Source organism: Antedon bifida, chromosome 5, assembly GCF_963402885.1.
Source record: "Antedon bifida chromosome 5, ecAntBifi1.1, whole genome shotgun sequence".
NCBI classification, from domain to species: Eukaryota; Metazoa; Echinodermata; class Crinoidea; order Comatulida; family Antedonidae; genus Antedon; species Antedon bifida.
In genome coordinates, this window is record NC_136230.1 from 20,348,332 (window position 1) to 20,361,984 (window position 13,653).

General features: G+C 33.8%; 1 protein-coding gene across 3 annotated transcripts in view; it reads right to left on the bottom strand.

Moving 5' to 3' along the window:
• The window catches only part of LOC144843747 (ankyrin repeat and MYND domain-containing protein 1-like), a 116,493-nt gene extending 103,168 nt beyond the window's left edge, over window positions 1-13,325 (bottom strand). For all 3 annotated transcript variants that reach the window (XM_078700673.1, XM_078700672.1, XM_078700675.1), the window contains exon 1: window positions 13,002-13,325. The gene's annotated coding sequence lies outside the window, so the exon portion shown is untranslated. The remainder of the gene's footprint in view (window positions 1-13,001) is intronic.
• Window positions 13,326-13,653: the final 328 nt, after the last annotated feature.

Here is a 13,653-nt window from a genome sequence, read left to right on the forward strand (position 1 = left end):
ACCAACTTTCTAAAACGACCACACATCGTAATAAGCTACCATCTCTGTTAAGGGACCGCTTCTCATAATCGACCACGTCTCGTAAGGGATCACCTCCTCTCATAAGGGACCGTTTCTCATAATCAACCACCTTTCGTAAGCGACCACACCTCTCATAAATGACCACCTCGTTTAAGGGACCACGACCTCTTTCTCTCTAATAACGGACCGCTTCACATAATCGACTATCTCCCGTCACAACGACCTCTGGTAAGTGACCACCTCTATTGAACGTCCACCGCTTCTGTTAAGGGACCGCTTCTTATAATCTACCATCTCTCGTAAGTGTTCACCGCCTCTCATAAGGAACCGCTTTTCATAATCGACCACCTCTCGTAAGCGACCACCTCTTTTAACGACCACACCCCTCGTAAGTGACCACCTCTTTTAAGGGACCACGACCTCTTTATCTCTATTAAATCTTCAATGATGAGAAGCGGTCCCTCAACAGAGACAGTGGTCGTTCAATAGGAGGTGGTCACTTTCGAGAGGTCATTGTGATGGGAGATGGTCGATTATGAGAAGCAGTCTCTTAATAGAGGTGGTGGTCCTTTAAAAGAGGTCGTCACTTACGAGAGGTGGGGTCGTTAAGAGAGGTGGTCCTTTAAAAGAGTCGTCAACTGACGATTATGAGAAGCGGTCCCTTAATAGAGAGAAAGAGGTCGTGGTCCCTTAAAAGAAGTGGTCACTTACGAGAGGTGTGGACCTTAAGAAAGGTGGTCGTTTACGAGAGGTGGTCGATTATGAGAAGTGGTCCCTTATGAGAGGAGGTGATCCCTTACGAGAGGTGGTCGATAATGAGAAGCGGTCCCTTAACAGAGATGGTTGCTTACGATGTGTGGTCGTTTTAGAAAGTTGGTTGCTTACGAGAGGTGGAAAGACTGATAGCTAAGTAAAGATCGATGCATTTGCACATGAATGAGACATTTTTGTAAAATATATAACATTTTCTACATTAGCGGGTGATAGTAACTACATAAGCTGGGAGGCAATTTTCGTTACTACATAAGCTGTTGACTGTTTCTACATTAGCTGGTGTTGATTTTTATTTACTACATAAGCTGTTGGTGTTTCTACATAAGCTGGAGGTTTTACTACATAAGCGGTGGGTTGTTCTACATTAACGGTTGTTTCGACATTAGCTGGCGTTTTCTACATTAACGGTTGTAACACCGTACGTTATTTTGCTGACGGGGATTTCCCTTTTTAAAAAAAACATGCACTAGTGTGTTAAATCATGGACAAAACACGTACCATTGTTGTCCATGGCCAGGTAAAGATGACGTATAGGCCTATTACTAATAACCATACGTTTGAAACATCTATAGGCCTCCTACACGTGTTTTTGTGAAACGTCGGCGATACTATAGTTTTTAATTTGAATTTCTTTTATTTCTTCATTTATAATAATCATTTAATGTAAATATTTAAGTACAACTCAGTGTCTCACATCCATACGCCTTTCGTAAATCTAAATATTTAAATATCAGTGCAAGATTACCTATTTGAGAATTGTGTCCACCTTTATTATCCATCCATTATTATTCTCACATCCATCATTGTACATCATTGTATAGGCCCGGTAGATTGATTTATAACAGCATATTATCTATATATTTTATTATTATTATCCTAAGACCATGCTCACGTCACGTCGAACGTAAAAATAATCGTCATGTATCATCTTCCTTTATTGCATAAACCTCATTGAGCTGGTATCCACTTGCAGGTATAGAATTATTTTCGTAATTAACTGTGATTAAAAATACGCGCGTCTACTTGTTTAACTATTAAATTATTTTCACAACTTTAAACAGTGGCATGCCAATCTTTTCAAAAACTTAAACAATAGTCAATAAAACATTTTTAAAACGATTTTCTAAACGAACACATTACAATTATTCATTGACACCTCCTGTAAGATAAAATGAAAACACAAATTATATATAAACTAGAATTTAATTCGTCACTTTGACGAATTATAGGTGATCATTTTACTGAAATTATTTTTTTTTAAACATGCACGTACGTTAACATACGATCGGAAAATGTTGATGTATGCCATCCTATTATATACGCTTATAGTGCTGAGTTGTGCCTATATGCCATATGTACAGTATATACTGTATATCTATATACAGTGTAGCATAGGTGAAATTACGGGACACACATGTTCTAATTTTTTGGCATGATGACGTTATCAAACTAAACTTTAAGATGACAATTTCGAAAGATAATTAATTGAGCAAAAAAATATAAGATTTGGAAAAAAATTTCATATCTACATTTCACCAGCTCTCATAATAAGTTATAAACATCAAGGTCAACTTTAATTCAGAAGAGCTGTAAGGAATTGAACTATACGTTGTAGGTGAAATTACGTAACCACCGTTATTCAAATTTTAAGACGTGATGACGTCATCGAAATGAAAATATTGGCAACTCATGAGTAACATAATTGGTTGAGGTAGAATATATTTAAAATTTAAAAAAAATCGAGCACAGATAAGCGAGTTACGCTCTGTTGAATATGGTGGTCTATGACAAAATGGGAAAAAACCCTATTTTAAAAATTCATGTGGCCAAATGATGACGTCATACCATTTTGTATGTCTAATGGGTATATACATTTATATCTACAACTCATTAACTTCCATAATAAGTTAAAAAAAATGGGGGTCATCTTCCATTCTGAAGAGTTATATTCATTTTAAAAAGGCCTTATTTTTTACCATTTTTAGCACTTTTGTACAATTAATGTGCGCATTTTGTCATTTTGAACGTGCTCGTATAGCGTTATTTTAAGTCGGAATGGACTCAAATTTAGTGAATGTACTAAGTAAGATGACTAGGATGCAATTTGTACAAAAAATTGGTATTTTTTAAGCTTTCTATGTCGCACGCGCAAAAACATGTTTTTGCGCAGTAATTTTTTAAAACACGCAAATGGCCTAATTTATGCTCTAAATTAATCAAAACGTAATTTTGAGCTTTTTTAATTTTTAACGCGCGATTTCACGCGAATGACCTTGAAACGCGCAAGTTTTTATTTGCTAATATTTTTACCTTTACCTGAAGTTTACGTGTAGTAAATTTCATTAATATGTGATAATGAATTATGGAGATATGATTCATAATGTGATTTCACAAAATGGCGTATAAATGACGTCACGGTTGAGTGATCACGCTGAAAAGCTTATTATGACTAAGTTACAGTATTTGAAAGACATTGTGAAATTTTGGTAATCATTGACATTTAACTTTTTGAGATATTTGTTACACAAAAAGTGTACAGAAAGAATAAAAACTAGAATTTAATTCGTCACTTTGACGAATTATAGGTGATCATTTTTATCATTTTACTGAAATTAATTTTTTTTAAACATGCACGTACGTTAACATACGATCGGAAAATATTGATGTATGCCATCCTATTATATGCTTATAGTGCTGAGTTGTGCCTATATGCCATATACAATATGTACAGTATATACTGTATATCTATATACAGTGTAGCATAGGTGAAATTACGGGACACACATGTTCTAATTTTTTGGCATGATGACGTTATCAAACTAAACTTTAAGATGACAATTTCGAAAGATAATTAATTGAGCAAAAAAATATAAGATTTGGAAAAAAATTTGGCACGTAGAAGCGCTGTGCGCGCTCTTTGAATTGTGTATAACTTTGACGAAAAATATGAAAAAACTACTTTTTCACTTCAACTGGCCATATGTTAACGTCACAACATCCGATAGGCTTAATTTTTATATGAATTAATATCTACATTTCATCAGCTTTCATAATAAATTATAATCATCAAGGTAACCTTCAATTCTGAAGAGCTGTAAGATATTCAAATTTACTGCGAAGGTGAAATTACACGGCCTACGTTATTCAAGTTTTTACGCGTGATGACGTCATTAAAATGAAGATAGTGTCAACTCATGATAAAGATAATTAATTAAGCAAGCACATACTGAAAGTTGTGCGAAATTCGAGCACACATAACCAAGATGCGCTCTGTTGAATGTGATAATCTACACAAAAAGATAACAAATCCTAATTTTTAAATTCAAGTGGCCATTTGATGACGTCAAAACATTTTGTACGTAAAATGTGTACATGAATTCATATCTACAACTCAATGGCTTCCAGAATAAGTTAAAAAAATCGGGGGTCATCTTGCATTCTGAAGAATTATTTTCATTTTAAAAAAGACCTATTTTTCACCATTTTCAGAACTTTTGTAAAATTAATGTGCGCATTTTGTCATTTTTAACGTGCTCGTATAGCGTTATTTTAAGTCGGAACTGACTCAAATTTGGTGAATGTACTAAGGATGGTGAGTAGAATGAGATTTGTAAAAAAAATTCATGTTTTTTACGCTTTTTAAGTATCGCGCGCGCAAAAACGCATTTTTGCGCAGTAATTTTTTGAAACACGCAAATGGCCTAATTCATGCTCTAAATTGATCAAAACTTAATTTTGAGCGTTTTAAATTTTTAACGCGCGATATCACGCGCATGAACCTACGTGCGCGTGCGTTTTTATTTGCTAATATTTTTACCCTTGATCTGAAGTTTACGTGTAGTGAATTTCATTATTATGTGATAATGAATTATGGAGATATGATTGATAATGTGATTTCGCAAAATGGCATATAAATGTCGTCACGGATGAGTGATCACGCTGGAAAGCTTATTAGGATTAAGTTATATTATTTGAAAGATATTCTGAAATTTTTGTAATCATTGACATTAAACTTTTTGAGATAATTGTTACACAAAATAGTGTACAGAAACAATAAAAAGAAAAAAAAAAAAAATAATAACTAGAATTTAATTCGTCACTTTGACGAATTATAGGTGATCATTTTTATAAATTTATTGACATTAATATTTTTTAAACATGCACGTATGTTAACATACGATCGGAAAATGTAGATGTATGCCATCTTATTATACGCTTATAGTGCTTAGTTGTGCCTATTATATGCCATATACATTATGTACAGTATATACTGTATATCTATATACAGTGTAGCATTGGTGAAATTACGGACACACATCATGTTCTAAGTTTTTGGCACTGATGACATTATCAAAATAAACTTGTGGATACCAATATCGAAAGATAATGAATTGAGCAATAAAATATAACAATTGGAAGACAATTTGGCACGTAGAAGTGCGGTGCGCGCTCTTTAAAATGTGTATAACTTTGACGAAAGAGATGAAAAAACTACTTTTTAACTTCAACTGGCCATATGGTAACTTCATAACATTCGATAGGCTTAATTTTTATATGCATTCATATCTACATTTCACCAGCTCTCATAATTAGTTATAAACATCAAAGTCAACTTTAATTCAGAAGAGCTGTAAGGTATTCAACTATACGTTGTAGGTGAAATTACGCAACCCCCGTTATTCAAATTTTAAGATGTGATGACGTCATTGAAATGAAAATATTGGCAACTCATGAGTAACATAATTGGTTGAGGTAGAATATATTAAAAATTTTAAAAAAATCGAGCACAGATAAGCGAGTTACGCTCTGTTGAATATGGTGGTCTATGACAAAATGGGAAAAAACCCTATTTTAAAAATTCATGTGGCCAAATGATGACGTCATACCATTTTGTACGTCTAATAGGTATATACATTTATATCTACAACTCATTAACTTCCATAATAAGTTAAAAAAAATGGAGTCATCTTCCATTCTGAAGAGTTATATTCATTTTAAAAAGGCCTTATTTTTTACCATTTTTAGCACTTTTGTACAATTAATGTGCGCATTTTGTCATTTTTAACGTGCTCGTATAGCGTTATTTTAAGTCTGAATGGACTCAAATTTAGTGAATGTACTAAGGAAGATGAGTAGAATGCAATTTGTACAAAAAAATTGTATTTTTTACGCATTCTATGTACGCACGCGCAAAAACGTGTTTTTGCGCAGTAATTTTTTGAAACACGCAAATGGCCTGATTCATGCTCTAAATTGATCAAAACTTAATTTTGGGCTTTTTACATTTTTAACGCGCGATTTCACGCGCATGACCTTGAAACGCGCAAGTTTTTATTTTCTAATATTTTTACCTTGACCTGAAGTTTACTTGTAGTGAATTTCATTAATATGTGATAATGAATAGTAAAGATATGATTGATATTGTGATTTCACAAAATGGCGTATAAATGACGTCACGGATGAGTGATCACGCTGAAAAGCTTATTATGTCTAAGTTAAAGTATTTGAAAGACATTGTGTAATTTTTGTGATCATTGCCATTCAACTTTTTGAGATATTTGTTACACAAAATGTGTACAGAAAGAATAAAAATAAAAAAAAAAATAAATAAAGATTTCATACAATAACAATAGGTGATCATTTTATTCTAAATGATCACCTAATAAAGATTTTATACAATAACAATAGGTGATCATTTTATTCTAAATGATCACCTAAAAAAACTAGACATGAAACTCGTCACTTTGACGAGTTAGTTATCCGCACGACAAACGCCACGTGCACGTCATACGTTAGAATTTTGCACACAGAAAAAAATTATGGCATATGACCTGATCTGAAGAATATGATATGTTGTTAGTGCTGAATTCTGTCAATTTTGTGTCATATAGTACAGTACAGTATAAACAGTATAATCTGTATACATATTACATACAGTGTGGAATAGGTGAAATTACGGGACCCGCCATTTATTCCATTTTTTAACATGGCGACGGTATCAAAATGAAACACTAAAATAATAATTTCGGAAGGATATTATCTCAGCAACAACATATTAGCGTGTAGAAGAAATTTGGATACATAAAATATAGATGCGCGCTCTTTTAAATGTGATGAACTATGACGTAAAATATGAAAATACGACTTTTTTTATTTAACTGGCCATATGATGACGTCACCACATCCGATTGGCAAAATTTTCACATGATTTTGTATCTACAATCCAATAGCTTCAAGAAAACGTTTTAATCGTGATTATCACATTTTATTCTTACGAGCTATAACAGATTGAAATTTACTGTAAAGATAAAATTAATGCCACACGTAACTTAAATTTTTAGGCATGATGACGTCATAAAAATTAAAATATTTTTAACTCATGCTAAAGATAGTTCATTGACCTAGACAATATCAAAATCGGGGTGAAAATGGAAAACGGATAAGTGGAGATGCGCTCTATTAAATGTGAGGAGTTATGACGAAAGATACAAAAATCCTAAATTTCATATTCGCGTGGCCATACGATGACGTCACAATGTCCAGTTAGCCAAATTAATGCATGATCTGATATCTACAACTCATCAACATCCAGAATGTTTAATAAAAATAATGTTTACCGTTTAGTTTAAAAACTACGATTGTTTAAAAAAAGGCTTAATTTTGACGAATTTTTGAAGTTTTTTATCAAAAAAGCGCGCAAATTATCATATTCTACGTGCTCGTATGACGTAATTTAAAGTCGAAATTGTTTAAAAGTTGGTAAAATTACTAGAAAAGGCTGGAAAAACATAAATCACTCGAAAAAATGACGTTTTTAACGCTACGTGTGCACCACGCGCGTAAAAATTTGCGCATGTGTGGGAATTTTTGACATGCTCAAAATGACATGAAACGCGTAGAAAGTTGATTAGAAATTGATTTTTCGCATTGTAAAATTTTAAACGCGTGTGCGCGCGTAACTTCGTGTAAAACATACCATTTTTAGTGCACAAAAAGTTAGCGCACGATATAAATTAGACTTTTGCTAAGTTTCAATTTAAATTGTTATATGGTTTTCGATCTATGTTAAATATGCGAAATTCATAAAAACGCGCGTAAGTCATGTTGCGCAACTCTGACGTCATTCAATTATAGGAAAGCACAACTTCACGTGATTGCCCATATGTTGACAAAGTTATAAAATGTTAACTTTACACGTTTTAGAGATACGCTCTGCACAAAAATGACAGAAAGAAAGAAGAACTAGATTTGAACTCGTCACTACGGACGAGTTAGGTTATCCGCAGCGCAAAAGCCACGTGCACGTCATACGTTAGAATATTGCGCGCAGAAAAACGATTATGCCATTGTAAAAATGTTAGTGCGCTCTCTATTTTGCGTCACGTCAAAGTATATACGGTATACACTATATTCTGTATACGTACTACATACAGTGCAGAATAGGTGAAAATAAGGGACCCAAGTTATTGACGCTTTTGGACATGATGACGTCATCACAATTTAAAAAATGGTAGATTATGCGAAAGATAATTGATTGGCCTAGACAATATAACAAAATGGGGGGAAATGGAATACGGATAAGTGGAGATGCGCTCTATTAAATGTGATGAGCTATGCGAAAGAGACAAAAATCCTATATTTTATATTCGAGTGGCCATACGATGACGTCACAATGTCTGGTTAGCCATATCGATGCATGATTCGATATCTGCAACTCATCAACTTCCAGAATATGCAATTTTAAAAAAGTTCACCACGTAGTTTACAATCTATGACTGTTTTAAAAAAGGCAAAATTTTGACAAATTTTTTAACTTTTTCATTAAAAACGCGCGCAAATTGTTTAATTCTACGTGCTCGTATGACGTGATTTTAAGTCGAAATTGATTGAAAATTGGTAAATTTACTAGAAAAGGCTGAAAAAACAAAAATCAAGCAAAAAAAAGATGTTTTTGCGCTACGTGCGCACGTGCGCGTAACAATATTGCGCACGCGTGGGAATTTTTGAAATGCTCAAAATGACTTGAAACGCGTAGAAAGTTGATTAGAAATTGATTTTACGCATTCTGAAATTTTAAACGCGCGTGCGCGCGTAACTTTCTTTGAAACATGCCATTTTTAATCCATAGAAAGTTTGCACTTGATATGACTTAAATGTTCACCAAGTGTCATTACAAAATGACTTTTGGTTTTTAGTCTATGTTAAATACGCAAAATTCATAAAATCGCGCGTAGCTTACGCTGCGCGACTCTAAAGTAAAAAAACGAACTGTCCTGCACTTCTACAGATAGAGGTAAATCTTCTGACAAAGTTATACGATGTAATGTTGATCAGAATTTGAGATACACGTGACACAAAATTCTGGGAAAGAAAGAAGAATAACATAGAAAAAAAAAAAAAAAAAAAAAAAGATCCTGACAATAACAAGGGGTTATCCGCCAAGTGCGGATAACCAACTAGACATGAAACTCGTCACTTTGACGAGTTAGTTATCCGCACGACAAACGCCACGTGCACGTCATACGTTAGACTTTTGCACACGGAAAAAGATTATGGCATTATGACCTGATCTGAAGAATATGATATGTTGTTAGTGCTGAATTCTGTCAATTTTGTGTCATATAGTATATACAGTATAAACGGTATAATCTGTATACATATTACATACAGTGTAGAATAGGTGAAATTACGGGACCCCCGGTTATTCCTATTTTTAACATGGCGACGGTATCAAAATGAAAAACTAAGACAGCAATTTCGGAAGGACATTATCTCAGCAACCACATATTACCGTGTAGAAGAAATTTGAATACGTAAAATATAGATGCGCGCCCTTTTAAATGTGATGAACTATTACGCAAAATATGAAAATACGACTTTTTTTATTCAACTGGCCATATGATGACATCACAACATCCGATTGGCAAAATGTTCACATGAATTCGTATCTACAATCCAATAGCTTCCAGAAAACGTTTTAATCATGATTATCACGTTTTATTCTGACGAGCTATAACAGATTGAAATTTACTGTAAAGATGAAAATAAGTGACCCACATTATTTACATTTTTAGACATGATGACGTCATAAAAATTAAAATATTTTTAACTCATGCGAAAGATAGTTGATTGACCTAGATAATATAAAAATTTGGGTAAAAATGGAAAACAGATAATTGGAGATGCGCTCTATTAAATGTCATGCGCTATGATGAAAGATACAAAAATCCTATATTTTATATTCGCGTGGCCATACGGTGACGTCACAATGTCCGGTTAGCCATATTAACGCATGATCCAAAATCTACAACTCATCAACTTCCAGAATATGCAAAAAAAATAACTTTCACCGTTTAGTTTAGGAACTACGACTGTTTAAAAAAGGGCATAATTTTGACAAATTTTGACGATTTTTTGAACTTTTTAATAAAAAATGCACGTAAATTATCCAATTCGACGTGCCCGTATGACGTAATTTTATATCGAAATTGTTCAAAAGTTGGTAAAATTACTAGAAAAGGCTAAAAAAACATAAATCACGCGAAAAAAATTGTTTTCAATGCTACGTGCGCACCGCGCGCGTAAAAATATGCGCGCGCGTGGGAATTTTTTACATGCTTAAAATGACATGAAACGCGTAGAAAGTTGATTAGAAATTGATTTTTCGCATTTTGAAATTTTAAACGCGCGTGCGCGCGTAACTTTGTGTGAAACATGCCATTTTTTTTTCACATTCAGTTAGCGCAAGATATAAATTAAACTTTTGTTAAGTTTCAGTTTAAATTGTTATATAGTTTTTGATCTATGTTAAATACGCGAAATTCATAAAAATGCGCGTAAATCACGTTGCGCAACTCTCACGTCATTCACAATAGGAGGTGCACAATTTCACGTAAATGCCGACATGTTGACAAAGTTATAAAATGTTATGTTAACACGTTTTTGAGATACGCGAGACACAAAATTGACACAAAGAAAGAATAACTAGACATGTAACTCGTCACTTTGACGAGTTAGTTATCCGCACGACAAACGCCACGTGCACGTCATACGTTAGACTTTTGCACACAGAAAAAGATTATGGCATTATGACCTGATCTGAAGAATATGATATGTTGTTAGTGCTGAATTCTGTCAATTTTGTGTCATATAGTATATACAGTATAAACAGTATAATCTGTATACATATTACATACAGTGTAGAATAGGTGAAATTACGGGACCCCCGGTTATTCCTATTTTTAACATGGCGACGGTATCAAAATGAAAAACTAAGACAGCAATTTCGGAAGGACATTATCTCAGCAACCACATATTACCGTGTAGAAGAAATTTGAATACGTAAAATATAGATGCGCGCCCTTTTAAATGTGATGAACTATTACGCAAAATATGAAAATACGACTTTTTTTATTCAACTGGCCATATGATGACGTCACAACATCCGATTGGCAAAATGTTCACATAAATTCGTATCTACAATCCAATAGCTTCCAGAAAACGTTTTAATCATGATTATCACGTTTTATTCTGACGAGCTATAACAGATTGAAATTTACTGTAAAGATGAAAATAAGTGACCCACATTATTTACATTTTTAGACATGATGACGTCATAAAAATTAAAATATTTTTAACTCATGCGAAAGATAGTTGATTGACCTAGATAATATAAAAATTTGGGTAAAAATGGAAAACAGATAATTGGAGATGCGCTCTATTAAATGTCATGCGCTATGATGAAAGATACAAAAATCCTATATTTTATATTCGGGTGGCCATACGGTGACGTCACAATGTCCGGTTAGCCATATTAACGCATGATCCAAAATCTACAACTCATCAACTTCCAGAATATGCAAAAAAAATAACTTTCACCGTTTAGTTTAGGAACTACGACTGTTTAAAAAAGGGCATAATTTTGACAAATTTTGACGATTTTTTGAACTTTTTAATAAAAAATGCACGTAAATTATCCAATTCGACGTGCCCGTATGACGTAATTTTATATCGAAATTGTTCAAAAGTTGGTAAAATTACTAGAAAAGGCTGGAAAAACATAAATCACGGGAAAAAAATTGTTTTCAACGCTACGTGCGCACCGCGCGCGTAAAAAAATGCGCGCGCGTGGGAATTTTTTACATGCTCAAAATGACATGAAACACGTAGAAAGTTGATTAGAAATTGATTTTTCGCATTTTGAAATTTCAAACGCGCGTGCACGCGTAACTTTGTGTGAAACATGTCATTTTTTTCCCACAGTCAGTTAGCGCAAGATATAACTTAAACTTTTTCTAAGTTTCAAATTAAAATGTTATATGGTTTTCGATCTATGTTAAATACGCGAAATTCATAAAAACGCGCGTAAGTCACGTTGCGCAACTCTGACGTCATTCACAATAGCAGGTGCACAACTTCACGTGAATGCCCACATGTTGACAAAGTTATAAAATGTTATGTTTACACGTTTTTGAGTTACGTGTGACACAAAAATGACAGAAAGAAAGAAGAATACAGAAAAAAAAAAAAAAAAAGATGATGAAACAGGACAGTTACAAGGAGTTATCCGCTGAATGCGGATAACTAATAATACAGAAAAAAAATAAGATGATGAAACAGGACAGTTACAAGGAGTTATCCGCCATAGTGCGGATAACTAAAAAAAAAATAAAGATTTCATACAATAACAATAGGTGATCATTTTATTCTAAATGATCACCTAATAAAGATTTTATACAATAACAATAGGTGATCATTTTATTCTAAATGATCACCTAATAATGAGATAAATATTTATATTTACTGTACTTAAAAATTAATAATGATCGAGGTAAAAAAAATGTTAATAGTATTATTAGAAATTCTATATTCAAAATTAACTAAAAACATAGGCCAATTTAGCGTTTTCATTAAAAATGTATCTAGTGCGTCCCATGCAAATTAGCGCGCCCCCATGCAAATTAGCGCGCCCAAAATAAAACGCGACCGATATCAAACGTAACTAGGCCTAATATGCTAAAAAGCGTATCTAGCGGCGCTCCATACAAAATACCGGATGTTGATTTTATCGCGACCGATTTCAAGCGCGACCGATTTCGAACGCGACCGATTTCATCTGACACCCCTAGTAGTAGGCCTAGGCCTAGTAGTAGTATTAATTAGTAGGACCCTTAAGTTATAATTAATGTTGTCATTAATTGACTTACCTGCTATTATTAATAATAGTTAATACTGCAGCTTATTCTTATCAGTTTTAGTCTTAATTAAATTAATAGCTAGCGGTCTAGCCTACTTACAATACAAATGTTATATATCCGCAAAAACACGATGTCAATACAGTTCGGTGTTTTTTTATTGTCGTCATGGCCACCACACACCACACGATAGAGGGAGCTGAGGCAGTTTGCTGCAGCAGCGAGGTACTGTATATTCGAAAAATGGAAAAATGTTTTAATTACATGATTTGAACAATCTTCTAATGTATAGATTAACAGCATCAAAATTTAACAGTGTGGCGTGTTGACCGCGAATGACTAACATACCATCTTCCCCATAATACACATGCACAAACCACGGCAAACCAAACTGTTTAAAATAGAGCTGCAAGGTGACGGTCCCCGAAAATGACATCTATATTTTTTCAAACAACATGCATAAAAATCTTCAGTACCCCCCACCATGCTTGGGGCTGAGCAAAGACAATTTTTTTTTAATAGAGCTGCATAGGTTTCCCCCCCCCCCCTCTCCCCCCCCCCCCCCCCCAACTCCCAAAAATGGCACTTTACAATGATATGAAATTCATGAAACAAACTATATAAGACTCACCAGGACAACAGAGCTTGTCCCCGGAAAGTGCAC